Source organism: Oryctolagus cuniculus, chromosome 11, assembly GCF_964237555.1.
Source record: "Oryctolagus cuniculus chromosome 11, mOryCun1.1, whole genome shotgun sequence".
Taxonomy (NCBI): domain Eukaryota; kingdom Metazoa; phylum Chordata; class Mammalia; order Lagomorpha; family Leporidae; genus Oryctolagus; species Oryctolagus cuniculus.
The window spans coordinates 30,461,868-30,476,295 of record NC_091442.1 but is presented as its reverse complement, the minus strand read 5'-3'; the positions used below and the strand labels follow the sequence as shown (position 1 = coordinate 30,476,295).

At 48.7% G+C, this 14,428-nt stretch overlaps 1 long non-coding RNA gene across 2 annotated transcripts in view; it reads right to left on the bottom strand.

Moving 5' to 3' along the window:
- The window catches only part of LOC103348227 (uncharacterized), a 30,983-nt gene that overhangs the window by 6,216 nt on the left and 10,339 nt on the right, over positions 1-14,428 (bottom strand). Inside the window, exon 4 of one of the 2 annotated variants that reach the window (XR_011379983.1) lies at positions 6,121-6,177. The exons of the other annotated variant lie outside the window; for it this stretch is intronic. This is a non-coding gene — a long non-coding RNA (uncharacterized lncRNA). The remainder of the gene's footprint in view (positions 1-6,120; positions 6,178-14,428) is intronic. 2 annotated transcript variants of the gene reach the window in all.

Below are 14,428 nucleotides of genomic sequence, written 5' to 3'. Positions count from 1 at the left end.
ACAATGGAGGGCTCCAACAATGGAAAGTGTAGGCCTGAATAATTTAGAACAGTATTCTACAATTATATACACCATGTCCTTCCCTAGCCATATGCTGAATTCTGTTTTTATTGTACAAAATCCAAAACCCCATCCTTTGTGTTATCTCACCTCCTTTTTTAAAAAATATTTATTTGAAAGGCAGAGTGACAGGGGAAAAGGAGAGAGAGAACGAGAGAGAATGAGAACTCTTCCGTTTGTTGGTTCACTCCCCAAATGCCGCAACACCACAATGTGGGCCAGGTAAGGTTCCAGATTAATTTTTTCAGATATGAAAGTCAAAATCAGTGCCCACATCAATCCCCCTGGCGATAGTCTCTTGAAGATAGACTTCACAAGTGGCCAGCAGCATAGTATTGTGCTGATATTCAAATACTTAGTCATTTTTATAACAAGTGAGATAGTTTTATAATAATGTCACTCAGCCGATGCCCACAGACAATGAACTGGCTCAAAAGCATTAAGTCTGTGGCAAGAGAAGAGTTACTTAATATTCTGAAAGAGTGGTAAACGACTTGGAAAGAAGAAGTACAAAGATCTTGAGTAGGGGCTGGCGCTGTGGCTCAGTAGGCTCTGTAGTGCCTGCATCCCATATGGGCGCCGGTTCTAGTCCCGGCTGCTCCTCTTCTGATCTAGCTCTCTGCTATGGCCTGGGAAAGCAGTAGAAGATGGCTCAAGTCCTTGGGCCCCTGCACCCTTGTGGAAGACTGGAAGAAGCTCCTGGCTCCTTGTCGCTCCCCCTCTTCATGGAGGAACGACACCAAGCCCTGCCTAGGCTTCATATCCGAGTCACGGCACCACCATGTTGCTCCCCGTCTTCATGGGGGAACGACACTAAACCCTGCCTAGGCTTCATATCCGAGTCACGGCACCATTATGTTGCTCCCCCTCTTCGTGGAGGAACGACACAGGACCCTGCGCTGTTCTTTCGTCTGCTCGGCCCTCCCCGGGTTTGCTGCTGGTTCTTCCCGGGTTGGCTACTGTCCCTTCCACCTCCGTGGAAGGGCGGTTCCCCCTGGCCACTTTCCCCACTTCCGCAGGGGAGCGGCACTCCGCCGGCCGGCTCTCTCGGGGGCTGCTCAGATGTTCCCCTTAGATGTTCCCCTTAGATGTTCCTGGTGCATGCCGTCTCTCTCCTCCTTTATAGTCCTCCTCCGCCAATCCCAACGCCAATCCCAACTCGGCTGCCCACACGCCGAGCACGCTGCTCTCCTCCAATCAGGAGCAAGTCCTACAGTTTATTGGCTGGACTGGAGGCAGCTGTGTAGAAGCTGTTTTCTTCTCTCCCAGCGCCATATTGTGGGAGAGCAGATGCATAGAATAAGTCTTAATTCCAGTAACCTAGTCTAGTCCGAGTTGCTCCCCACAGCTCCTGGCTTTGGATCGGTGCAGCTCCAGCTGTTGTGGCCATTTGGGGAGTGAACCAGCGGACGGAAGACCATTCTCTCTGTCTCTCCCTTCCACTGTCTGTAACTCTACCTGTCAAATAAATAAATAAAATATTAAAAAAAAAAAAAAGATCTTGAGTAGGGTTTATGTTGACAATAAGCAAGTGTTTACCCTTGTAAGGCATTAAACACAATGCGGTAGTATCCCCCCCCCCCGCCCCGCCCAATAGTGAGCTGCTCTGAACTGAAATGGATTAGAATCCCATATGACCTGTAAACAAGAGTGAACAGAGGAACAGAGACTTGACTGTCTTCTGATCCTGGGTATGGAGTGCTTTCAGAGTTTCTTTACAGGTTAAATAGACACCTACCATATGACAGCCCATTTTCTTTCTAGCTGTTGCCCACAAGAAACGAAAGCCTCTGTCCACAGAAAGATGCCGTGTGAGTGTTGCACCCGTACCTGTAACAGCCCCTCCTGAAAACAACCTAGATGTCCACTGACATTGAGTGGACACAACAGTGACGGCTCACACAGGCAGTAGGACACAGCAATAAAGAGCAGCTGACAGACTGAGCCTCACAACTAATTCTACTGAGTCTAAGAAGCAAGACAAAAGCAGGAGTTCACACCCTGTATTTCTACAAACTGGGTCGTGAACATAACCCACAGGTGCAGAACACAGGTCAGAGGCTGCAGAGGAAGGGGTCACAGAGGCAGGAGGACATTGAGGGCACTGAGGGGTGTGCTCTGTATTGATCGGGCTGGCTTTGTGGGACACCAGTATGTCAAGACTCACTATTGCTGCTGATTGTACGTGAATTTGGTTTCAGCAAAGCTGTGGGGTGGGAGGTAACAGGTCACACGATGAACATAAGGAGTAGAGCCTACCACCAATCAGTTCATTTCAGAGGCACGTGGGTGCATGCACACACACACATACACACACATTTGCTTGACTGACAGTGCTTGTGAGTTTAAGGTTTGTTTTTTATATCCCAGTCCCATAGAGATAGGGACAGACCAGACCTGTTTGGAAATAAGCCAGATTTTACAAGAAAGTCCACGAGGGCTGAGCCCCAGAGCAACAGAACCTGGAGCCGTGGGGTGTGGAGGTGTCTGCAGGGGAGGTGGGCGTGTGTGTGTGTGTGTGTTGGGGTGGGGTTGCCTCGCCTGCCTACCAGACTCATTTGTTGAGGGCGGTAACTGGAAGATCTGGGCCCTTCTCCAGGACACCAGCTTTCCTCCCATCTGGCTTTATTGCTTCTGTTGGGCACAGACAGCCCAGAGGTTTCCTGGGAAACAGGCACAGGACATGACTGGCTGTAAAGCACTGGCCCTTGGAAGTTAAAAACCCAAATATATGATTATAACTTGGCGTACTACATATAGACAGATGCTCCTTGACTTACAGGGTGGTTACAACCCAATAAACTCATAAGTTGACAATACTATAAATCACAAATGCAATTAACTGTGGCACAGCAGGTTAAGCCTGGGCTTGGGACACCTGCCTCCCATATAGGAGTGACTGGCATCAAGTCCTGCTCTGCCTTCCAGTCCAGCTTTCTGCCTACGCACCTGGAAGGCAGCAGCTGATGGTGCAAGTTCTTGAGTCCCCACCACCCACCCGAGAGATTCAGAAGGCGCTGCTGGCTCCTGGGCCCAGCCCAGACTGTGGTAGGCATTTGGGCGGTGAACTAGAAGAAGGAAGATTTTTCTCTGTGCGTCTCTCCCTTTCTCTCTCATTGCCTTTCAAAAAAAATGTTTTTAAATGCATTTTGGGGTCAGCATTGTGGTTCAGCAAGCTAAGCTGCCACTTGCAATGCCAGAATCCCACATTGGAATGCTGGTTCAAGTCCCAGTTACTCCACTTCCGATCCAGCTCCCTGCTAATGCACCTAGGAAAGCAGCAGAGGATGGCCCAAATACCTGAGCCCCTGCCACCCATATGGGAGACCAGGATGGGATTCCTGGCTCCTGACTTTGGCCTGGCCCACAGCCAGTCATTGTGACCATTTGGGGATTAACCAGCAGATGAAAGATTCTCGTTCTTTCTTTCTCTCTCTGTCTCCTCTTTGAATGACTAAATTTTTTTTTAAGATTTATTTATTTGAAAAAGTTACAGAGAGAGGTAGACAAAGAGAGTCTTCCATCTGCTGGTTTACTCCCCAAATGGCTGCAATGGCCAGAGCTCAGCTGATCCAAATCCAGGAGCCAGGAGTTTCTTCCAGGTCTCCCCTCTTGGGTACAGGGCCCCAAGCACTTGGGCCAGCTTCCACTGCTTTCCCAGGCATCATTAGCAGGGAGCTGGAGCACAAGTGGAGCTGCCGGGACTTGAACCAGTGCCCATATGGGATGCCGGTGCTGCAGGCCAGGACTTTAACCTGCTGTACCACCCCTAAATCTTTAAACAAATTCATTTAAGAGAAGAGCATTTGGTAGAGCAGTTAGGGCTCTTCTTGGGATGTCTGCATCTCGTATCTGAGGGTCTGATTCTTCCACTTCCCTGATTCTAGCATCCTACTAATGTGCACCTGGGAGGCAGAAAGTGATGGCTTGGGTGGTTGGGTCCCTGCTGCCCACGTGGAAGACAGGGACTGAATTCCCAGTTCTTGGACATTTGGTGAGTGACCTACTGGCTGTGAGCACATCCTCTCCCTCTCAGAAAAAAATTATTTAATTCACCTCACCCATTGAGCATCATGGCTTAACCTAGCCTACCTTAAATACGCTGAACACAAACATTAACCTATAGTTGAGCAAAATCATCCAGCACAAAGCCATTTTATAATAAAGTGTTGAATATCTCATGTGATTTACTGGATACTATTTTGAAGTGAAAATAGAATGCTTATATGGGTTCTCACCATTAATGCACAGCACTGAAATCACACTGAATTGACACTGAGGTGAACATTATAGTGGACAAAGTCATCAGTCTCGGGCTGGGAGGTGTGGCTCACTGCCGATGCCCACATCGAAAGAGAACGTCCATCGAGTATCTGTCCTTAGGGTGGGAGAAGACCAACATTCAAAGCACAGCTTGTGCTGACTGTATCACTTTCATCATCCTAAAGTTGGAAAGTCATCAGCTGAGCTGTCATAAGTTAGGCACCACCTGTATATTTTCAGTCTTTCCTATGCATAGAGTGTGTTTTATTTTCAACAAAATTGTGGGATTTTTTCATTTTCATGGCTTAGTATATAAGTAAAATTGGACTTCAGTAAAGATAGATTTAAAACAGCATCATACCAGCTCTCTGCTGTGGCCTGGGATAGCAGTGGAAGATGGCCCAAGTCCTTGGACCCCTGCACCCACATGGGAGACCTGGAGGAAGCTCCTGGCTCTGGCTTTAGATTGGTGCAGATCCAGCCATTGCAGCCGTCTGGGGAGTGGACCAGTGGATGGAAGACCTCTCTCTCTGTCCCTACCTCTCTCTGTAACTCTTTCAAATAAATAAAATAAATCTTAGAAAAAAAGCATTATAGATGTGCTTTGACAATTACAGATGTGCTTAAAACAAATGAAACATAGCAAAGAAACAGGAGAGATAATTAGCAAGTGCTAATAGATAATGAACCAAAACTTGAAAATTTTTCAGAACACAAGTTTGCAATTAATTTACTCCATAAATTGACTCAACAGCAGAATGGAGACAACACAGGCAAGAATTGGAGAACTTAAAGACAACAAAAATAACCCAATCTGAACAGAGAATGTAGGCTGAAGGAAAAGTGAGCAATGCAGTCTCAGGAGCACGTGAGAAGTGAAGCCAACAACCATCCATGTCATCGGAGTCCCGGAAGAAGAGGATGAAGCTGAGAGGATTCCAAGGGCGCGGCATTGTGCGGCAAGGAGTAAACCGCCCCTTGTGATGCTGCATTCGGTACCGGAGCAGCCATTCAAGTCCCGGCTGCTCTGCTTCCAACTCAGCTCCCTGCTCTGTGCCTGGGAAGGCAGCAGACAATGGTTCAAGTCCTGGGGACCCTGCCACCATGTGGGAGACCCAGATGAAGCTCCTGCTCCAGGCTGGCCCAGACCTGGCTACTGCAGCAGTTTTAGGAGTGAAAATTCTGTGTGTGTGTGTTTGTCTCTCTCTTTCTCTCTGCCTCGCAAATAAATCTTTATAAAAATAGCATGGCTGCTTTTAAAAGCTAAATACCACCACGTGTGATGGCTGATTTTATAGTGCTAACTGGGTTAATGAACACTTGGCATCTTTTGGGTGTGTCTGTGAGCCTGACTGGGCTGGGTGGGAAGTCCTGGCTGCAGTGTGTGGGCACCACCCAGCAAGTGGGGGTCCAGGCAGAATGGACACAGGAGGTGAGAGCTGGGCCACATTTGTCTCCTGCCATGGACATCAGTGTCTGCGCTTGGGCTCCAGGTCCCATGTCGGTGGCCCCTGGCTGGTGGTCAGGCAGCCTCACACTGAAAGTGAGCCCCTTGGCTTCCCTGGTTCTGAGGCCCTTGAACTTCAACTGAGCCCTGCTACCAGCAGCCCAGGCTCTCCAACCTGTAGATCACCTGTCTTGGGACAGCTGCTGTGACTGCGGGAGCCAATGACCCTAATAAATCCCCCTTACATAGATAGCCTGTCGGTTCTGTATCTTTAGAGAACCCTGACTAATGCAGCCTATGACCCAGCCCTCACACCCCTGGGTGTTTATCTCAAAGAAACAAAAACTTACATCCACACAAAACTGCACAGGACAGTTCATAGCGGCTTTATCTGCAATGGCCCCAAACTGAAAAATAGCACAAATGTTGATCAACAGGTGAATGGTTCAACAGACTGTGATACAGCTACACCATGGAAATTATTCAGCAATAAAAAGGAACACACTCCTGATGGTGCAGAACACGTTAGAGCTGAGCTGCCCAGGGAGTAGTGAGAGCCCCATCCTTCGTCACGGGATGGGTGACTCTCATCAACTGCCTTTTGGACTAAGTGACCTTGAACACTTATAATGAGATTCGATGAGCGTTGACTGCAAGTGCTAATAGCCTGCTTGAACCCCGCCCCCACCTCCAGCCCTGCCAACCTCACCAAAGGTGTCACAAACTCTGGGCTTCCCTGCAAAGCCATGGGGGGGGGGGGCCTCTTGGGAGTCAGTAGGAGGGGTTGAGAAAGGAGCTTACCAGGTGAGTTTCTGTTGCTTTCTAGATAATCTGATGGCATCAGCCATGTCCCCACCTTGAGTCTCACCAATGACCCACTGCTGAAATGAGTCACCACAGGAGTGCAACACGGCCCCCACGCCCCATGCCCTCTCCCTGGCCCTCCCCACCAAACCAGGCCTGGAGTCCCCCCAGCAGTGGACAAGCCATAACCCCCTCCAATGCACAGGTCTGATGACATCTGAAGATGTGGAATTTTTTTTAAAGACTTACTTACTTGAGACGCAGAGTTACAGAGAGAGAGAGGGCGTCACAGAGAGGTCTGTCTTCTGCTGGCTCATCCCCCAAATGGCTGCAACAGGCAGAGCTGAGCCAATCAGGAGCCAGGTCTCTCACGTGGGTGCAGAGGTCCAAGCACTTTTGGCCATCCTTCACTACTTTCCCAGGCCATTAGTAAGGAGCTGGATCGGAAGAGGAATTGAACCAACGCCCATGTGGGATACCCGTGCCTTAGGTGGAGGCTTAGCCTACCACGCCACAGCGCCAGCCCCATGTGGACATTTTGATATGCAAACAAAAGATGTCATCGGGGCCCTGGGCAATCTCAGAACAAGATGGTTTCACAACCACTTCCTCTTGCTAAGTAAACAAACCAGTGAGGCTTCCCTCTTGCTCAAGGGGACTTTCAGTGGTCCATGGACAGCAAGTTATTTCCCCCTAACCTGAGCCTTCCTCCTCCCACCCTGCTTCCTCTTCTCCATTCTCCACCCTGTCCTGCCTGGCCCCTGCACATGCCTGAGCCTCACCCTCGGGACCACACGGCATCTCTAAGCCTCTTCTCTTTCCCTCTCACACTCCCACCACTTCTCCTGGCCCCCAGTCTCACCCGCTCCCACTGCTGCTTCTGGCCCTCACTCTCACCTGCCCCCAAAGTGACAGGGAAAGATTCGGGCATGGCTAATGGCAGGTGGGAATTTGTTCTCTGCCTGTCGGATGTTAGATGTCCAAGCGCCCGTTCCAGAACCTGCCTCAGCTGAGCTGGCCCCTCTGGGCCAAGCAGTGCCTGAGTTAAGACTGGATTCCTCCAAGGACATTCTGTTCCACCTTCCCTGTTCCTGCCTCTCTGGTCATAAAGCAGCCGCATTAGAACAAGGGCGGCTGTTTGTCGCAGCTTGGGGTGCCTGCTTCCCACAGCAGAGAGCGCTGTGGAGTCCTGGCTTCTCAGCTTCCGCTCCAGCTTCCTGCTAATGCATACCCTGGCAGGCAACAGGTGATGACTCAAGGGCTTAGGTCCCTGCCACCCACATGGGAGGCCTGGATAGAGTTCCGGCTCCTGGCTTGGGCCTGGCCCAGCCATGGCTGTTACGGGCATTTGGGGAGTCAACCAGCAGGTTGAAGATCTTAGTCTTTCCTGTCTTCCAAATAAAAGAAAAAAAAATTTAAAAAGTAAATAAATAAAATACATTAAAAAAAGAAAATAAGACATGAAATATAGGCATAAAAAGGGTATCTTTTCTTCTTTTTTTTCCCTAGGTATGTATTCTTGACAACATCTTGCTCTATCTAACATTACAATGAATGTGTATACCCTGGAAACACAACAGACCAGCTGATGGGGAGACAAGGAACCAGAAGCCAGGAGGGTGTATACATCTCATAGTGTAGAGAGTGTAGCTGCACATCTAGAACTTTCTACCTTCTGCTTGCCCTGCCTTGCTCTCCAGTTGCTGGGGCCTTGTTGCAACAGCTTCCCACAGAACCTGGAATTATTTACAATGAATGTTGGGTAAAAGTCCTTGGAGCTGAACCACAGTGAAGAAAGCCATTCTCCCTGAATTGGGCCAACTGGTGAGCAGGCCACGCTCCTGCCCAGACCCTCAGCACAGACCTTGGCACAGATGCTTAGCCAAAGGCATGCACTGCAAGCCAAACCAAACAGAAATTGCATCAGATGAATCTTTCTTCCCTTTTGTAATTCCTTGGTTCGTCAGGAAGATGGAAATAAACTCGACTGCTACCATTTAACCCAGGGTTGGTTCTACATCCTGCTTCCCTCTGGAAACCCCACGCCTCTGACACAATCTATACTATGGCTGCCCCTCTTCCTGGACATAACTTAAAAGTGGCTCTTAAGGGCCAGCACTGTGGTGCAGTGGGCTAAGCCTCCACTTGAGGCACTGGCATCCATATGGGAACCAGTTCAAGTACCGGCTGCTCCCCTTCCCATCCAGCTCTCTGCTATGGCCTGGGAAAGCAGTGGAAGATGACCCAAGTCCTTTGGCCCCTGTACCCACATGGGAGACTTGGAGGAAGCTCCTGGCTTCAGATCAGCCAAGTTCCGATCACTGTGGCCATTTGGGGAATGAACCAGCAAATGGAAGACTTCTCTCTCTGTCTCTCCCTCCCTGTCTGTAACCCTACCTCTCAAATAATAAGTAAATCCTAAAAACAAAACAAAACTCATTAAAAAAAAAAAAAAAGTGGTTCCCAATGCCTGGTTTGAGACCCAGCTCTGTTCCCGATTCCAGCTCCCTAGTGATACACACCCTACGAGGCAGCAGGTGATGGCCCATGTATTTGTGTCCCTGTCACTCATGTGAGACACCTGCACAGTTCCCAGTTCCTGACTTTAGCCTGGCTGTTGCGGGCATTTGGGGAGTGAACCAGCTGGTGGGAGATCTCTGTGTCTCTGACTTTTGAATTAATAAGATGAAAAATAAATCTGGGGCCGGCACTATGGTGCAGCAGGTTAAGCTGCAACTGCACGGCCAGCATCCCATATGGGCACTGGTCAACTCCTGCACTTCCTGAACACTCCCATGCCTGTCGACCTCACAGCTCGGGGCAGCTTTCCTGGAACATTCTCCCTGCTTCCATGAGGAACTGCTGCTCCCACCACCTCTTGTTACAGACGTGTGCCAAAGCCTGGGGATGGATTCCCTGAGGGTTTCACTCACCTCCTCACTGTCGCGTTCTGCACCAGCCTCCTGTGCTTGGGGATATCCTACACCTGTCTGTTTCCTGCCCGTGATTGTACTGTCTCTTGTGGTGCCCACTGCCCTGGTCATAACCCAAGCCTGGCCTATCTGGCATCAACTCCCCCTCCCAACCGAAATCTGGCCGCTTCCCACCAAGGCATCGACGCCACCACCGCCTCTCCAACGCCCACTTCCTGCCTCCCCCAGCTCTGGTCACACAGTTGGGGGTTGGAGTCATACTCTTGCCCTGAAGGCGTCATCACCTCCCCCTGATTATTTCATCTCCTGTCCAGGTCCCACTCCGCGCCCATATGGGTGAACATGGCTGAGAGCGCCAGGAGCCCTTCTGACAGGCCACTAAGTGACCTCAGCCGGTGTGCAGGGCTGGCCTGAGATCTGTGACGGCTCCCTGTCCGTGCACCCTCCCATGCTCCCAGGTGACATTCTACTTGCCCTTGGAAGAACACAAAAGGCCTTAGCCTTAGCCAAGTTCATGTTTGTTGTTGTTGTTTTTTTTTTTTCTCTAGATGGATCACTTAGCAAAGTTGTGTGAGGTTTCATTTCCTGAATTTGTAAGAGAAATAATGCCAAGTGCGCATGTCCAAAAATCAGACATGCTATTTTTAGTGACAACCTACCAGCCACATACTCGCTGATGGAACTTGGCATGTTCAATTTAAAAAAGAAGAAAAAGAAGAAGAAGGTGGCGGGGTCCTCTGGTTTCCTACTTAGTTTATCCCAAACTGAATCTGGCTTCTCCTCCCCGACCTGGTGGGTGCCTGAGCCAGGCAGCGGAGTGCGGTGGGGGCGGGAGTGCCCGGGAGCTGTGTGTGGGGATGGGTCAGTGTGCAGCTCAGACTTTATTTACCATCCCTGCCTTTAGCCCTCCTGACTTCTCAGCTGTTCTTCATTTCAGCGCTGCCTCACCCCACACCCACCTGCCAGGAACTGGGAAGAGTCCCCCCCCCACCATGTCCCCTGAGTCCTGGCCAACTGCAAACTAACCACGTGGCTGGAAGCCACCATGAGAAGGCCCGCTGCGTGCGCTCACCTGTCCCCTCTCCCCGCGCGTGTCGGTCAAGGCAGGGCATTCCCTGTGTAAACCTTGTCCCACAGTTGAGTGGGGCCGGCTGGGGGCTCATCATGGATCCTAGGAGACTTTTCCTGGAGAGCAAAGCGCTAATTCCTGTTACGAATTCCAAGCTCAGGGCTGTTCTCAGAGGTGCCAGAATGAACGTGTAATGGTCGTATTAGTGGCAAAGTATTCCTGATGAACACAAGTTCCCCTCTGTTGAGAACCTGAGCCCTTCGCCCTGGCCCTTGCGAAGCAGTAAAACAGCAGACAGGAGCACCACCCAGTGGGGCCCTGGTGTACTGCTGGAGTGTTGAGAGTCCGCCCCTAAGCGAGCGCACCTGTCCTACTGGCTGAGTTCGGGTCTTGTCATTACTTTCCCCACCTGCAGAGGGTGGGTAATAATCACTTCACAAGATGGCTGCAATAAAGCTTAATGAGATCACGCGTGGAAGGCATATTTCAACAAACTTTTGCTTTAGTATTCTTTTGTATCTGAACTGTAATTTGTTTTCCCATCGGTGAAAAGGAACCGCCGTAAGCCGGTTGACATGTGGAACAAATGTTAAAAACTACTTTAGGGGCCGGCGCTGTGTTGTAGCGAGTAAAGCCACCTGCAGTGCCGGCATCCCATATGGACGCCGGTTTGAGTACCAGCTGCTCCACTTCCAATTCAGCTCTCTGCTATGACCTGGGACAGCAGGAGGAGATGGCCCAAGTCCTTGGGCCCCTGCACCCACGTGGGAGACCCAGAAGAAGCTCCTGGAGGCTGATGTCAGCCTGGCCCAGTGCAGATCATTGCAGCCATCTGGGAGGGCACCAATGGATGGAAGACCTCTTTGTCTCTTCCTCTCTCTCTGTAACTCTGACTTTGAAATAAATAAATAAATCTAATTGATTAATATAGTCCATTGTAGCACCAGGATAAATACAAAGGTCACACAATCATTCAGTAGACACAGAAAATGCACTTCATGAAATCCAACGGACCTTTATAATAAAAATAACCAATTACATTAGAACTAGAAAGGAAGTACCTTAACCTTTTAAAGGACATTTATGGACAGTCCACAGCCAGCGTCACGCTCAATGGTGAGAGATAGAATGAACAACAAAAGGATGTCTGCTCTCATCACTCTACTCAACACTCTGGAAGTTCTAGCCAGGAATTACATAAGAAAAAAAAAAGGCATCCAGAATGAAAAGGAAGAAAGATGATTTCTACTTAAGGTCACATGATTTTAGATCTAGAAAACTCTAAGAAATTCACACACACACACACACACACACACAAAAAAAAAAACTATGAAAACCAGATAAGCTAGGTTGCAGGATACAAGACCCACATACAAAAGTCAATCATATTTCTTTGTAGTAGCAATGAATAAAACAAGAATGAGGAAAGCTAACAACATCAGAGAATGAAGTAGTGGAAATAATCTTAAATGCAAGACTTGTACTCTGAATGTTAAAAAACAACGCTGAAATAAAAGAATGGAATGTTATGTCCCTTGGTTGAAAGAAACTCTATGTGGAGAGCTTTCCCATGTTCACGGGCCAGAAGACTCAATGCTAAGATACCTACACTGCCGTGATGCTTACTTGGGGCGAGTGCTTCGGGAGGAGATACACATTTCTTTTTAATGATTTATTTGTTTATTCGAAAGTCAGAGTTACACAGAGAGAGGAGAGGCAGAGAGAGAGAGAGAGAGGTCTTCCATCCGATGGTTCACTCCCCAGATGGCCACAACGGCCGGAGCTGTGCTGATCCAAAGCCAGGTGCCAGGAGCTTCTTCCAGGTCTCCCACGCAGGTGCAAGAGCCCAAGGACTTGGGCCATCTTCTACTGCTTTCCCAGGACACAGCAGAGAGCTGAATGGTAAGAGGAGCAGCCGGGACTAGAACCGGCACCCATATGGGATGCCGGCACTTCAGGCCAGGGCGTTAACCTGCTGAGCCACAGCACTGGCCCCGAGATACACATTTCAAGCCTTGTGTCTCGTGTAGAGCAGATTTCTTCCCGTGGTGTGGGTGGTCTTCTTCCACTCAGGGTGAAGGCCTGAGTAGAACAGAGACCAGCTTCCCTGAGCACAGGGTGTTTCCCAGAAGGCAGCCTCACACCTCACCTGCAGCCTCCCATGGGTCTCTACCAGTGGTGTGTGGACCGGAACGGGAAGGTCAGCTTTCCTGGGTCTTGAGCCTGCCACCCCACACTGCAGGTGTTGCATTCCCCGGCCTCCGGAATCAGGTGAACCAATTCCCTATCCTAACTCTCTGTCTATACACACTAGTTCTGTTTCTCTGGGGAATCCTGACACGTGCAGGTCCCCACATTGAGCTGCAGGTGCCACTCAATACCTATAGGAGGGCTCCAGCCAGTTTCATTACAAAGTTGGCAAGCTGATCCCCATATCCAAGTGGAAGGTCAAGGTACCCAGAACGGCCAAATCCATCTCGGGCGAGAGAACAAAGCCATGGAGGACGCGTGGTCTCTGACTTGAAAACACATCAAAGCTGCGGTGGTCAAAGTAGTGTGCTCCAGGCATTAGGATGAGTGTGTCCATCAGTGGAATCGAGTCAGGAGTACAGAAGTAAACTCTCATGTTTACATCGATTTGCTTTTGGAGGAAGGTGGCTAAACAATTGAAGGGGGAAGTGATCATCTTCTCAGCAAATGGTTCTCAACCATACAGCTGCGTGTAAAAGAATGTTAGCCCCCCTACATCATACCATTTTGCAAACATTAACTCAAAATAAAGCAGATATTTAAATGCTGGAATCAAATTTGAAGAAAATATAACCATATGTCCTTATGACAATGACTTCCTAGATATGACACTAAATGTAAAAGTGAATGAAGCAAAAATAAACTGGACTTTATCAAAGTTTAAATATTTTCTAGAAAAAATGAAATAGAAAAAAATAAAGATGTTGGCTTCAGGAGCTGGCATTGTGTCGTGGTGAGTTCAGCAACTGCTTGCAATGCCAATATCCTATATAAGCAGTGGTTCAAGTCCCAGGGGCTCCACTTCCAACTCAGCTCCCTGCTAATGTGCCTGGAAAAGCAGCAGCACATGGCCCAAGCGCTTGGGTTCCTGCCACCCATGTGGGCAAACTGGATGGGGTTCCTGGCTCCTGGCTTTGACCCAGCCCAGTCCCAGCCATTGCAGCCATTTGGGAGTGAACCAGTGGATGGAAGATCTCTGTCTCTCCTTCTCTCTCTCTCTAACTCTGCCTTTCAAATAAAATAATCTTTAAAACAATTTTTTAAAAATTTTAAAAATGGCTTCAAAAGGTACTACCAAGAAAGTAAACCCGCAGAATAGGGAAAATACTTGTAAATTATTTTTCTGATAAGAGATTTGTATCTAGAATACATAAACTATTGTTACAACCCCATAAAAAGACAAATAACCTCCCTAAACAATGAGCGCAGGATTTGCATGAACATTCCTTCGAAGATGATAAAACAAGTGGCCAATAAGTACATGAGATGCTCAGCATATCAGTCATTAGGAAAAGGAAATTAACAGCACAATGAAATACTTTATACCTGCTATATTTTTAAAAATATAATAAAGTACAAATATATATATATATATAAAACAGAAAAAAAGTACACACAATACCAAGTGTTGCTGAAGATGGGCACAAATACAACCACCCTACATGGCTGGTGCAAGCACTTTACAAAAATGGTTTGGCTGTTCCTCAAAAGGTGAATAATAGAGTCGCATCTTGTCCCCAAAATCACACTCAATGGTATATCAACTGATGGACAAATAATAGTGGTATGCATACACAGGGATATCTTTTTCAGCATGAAGGG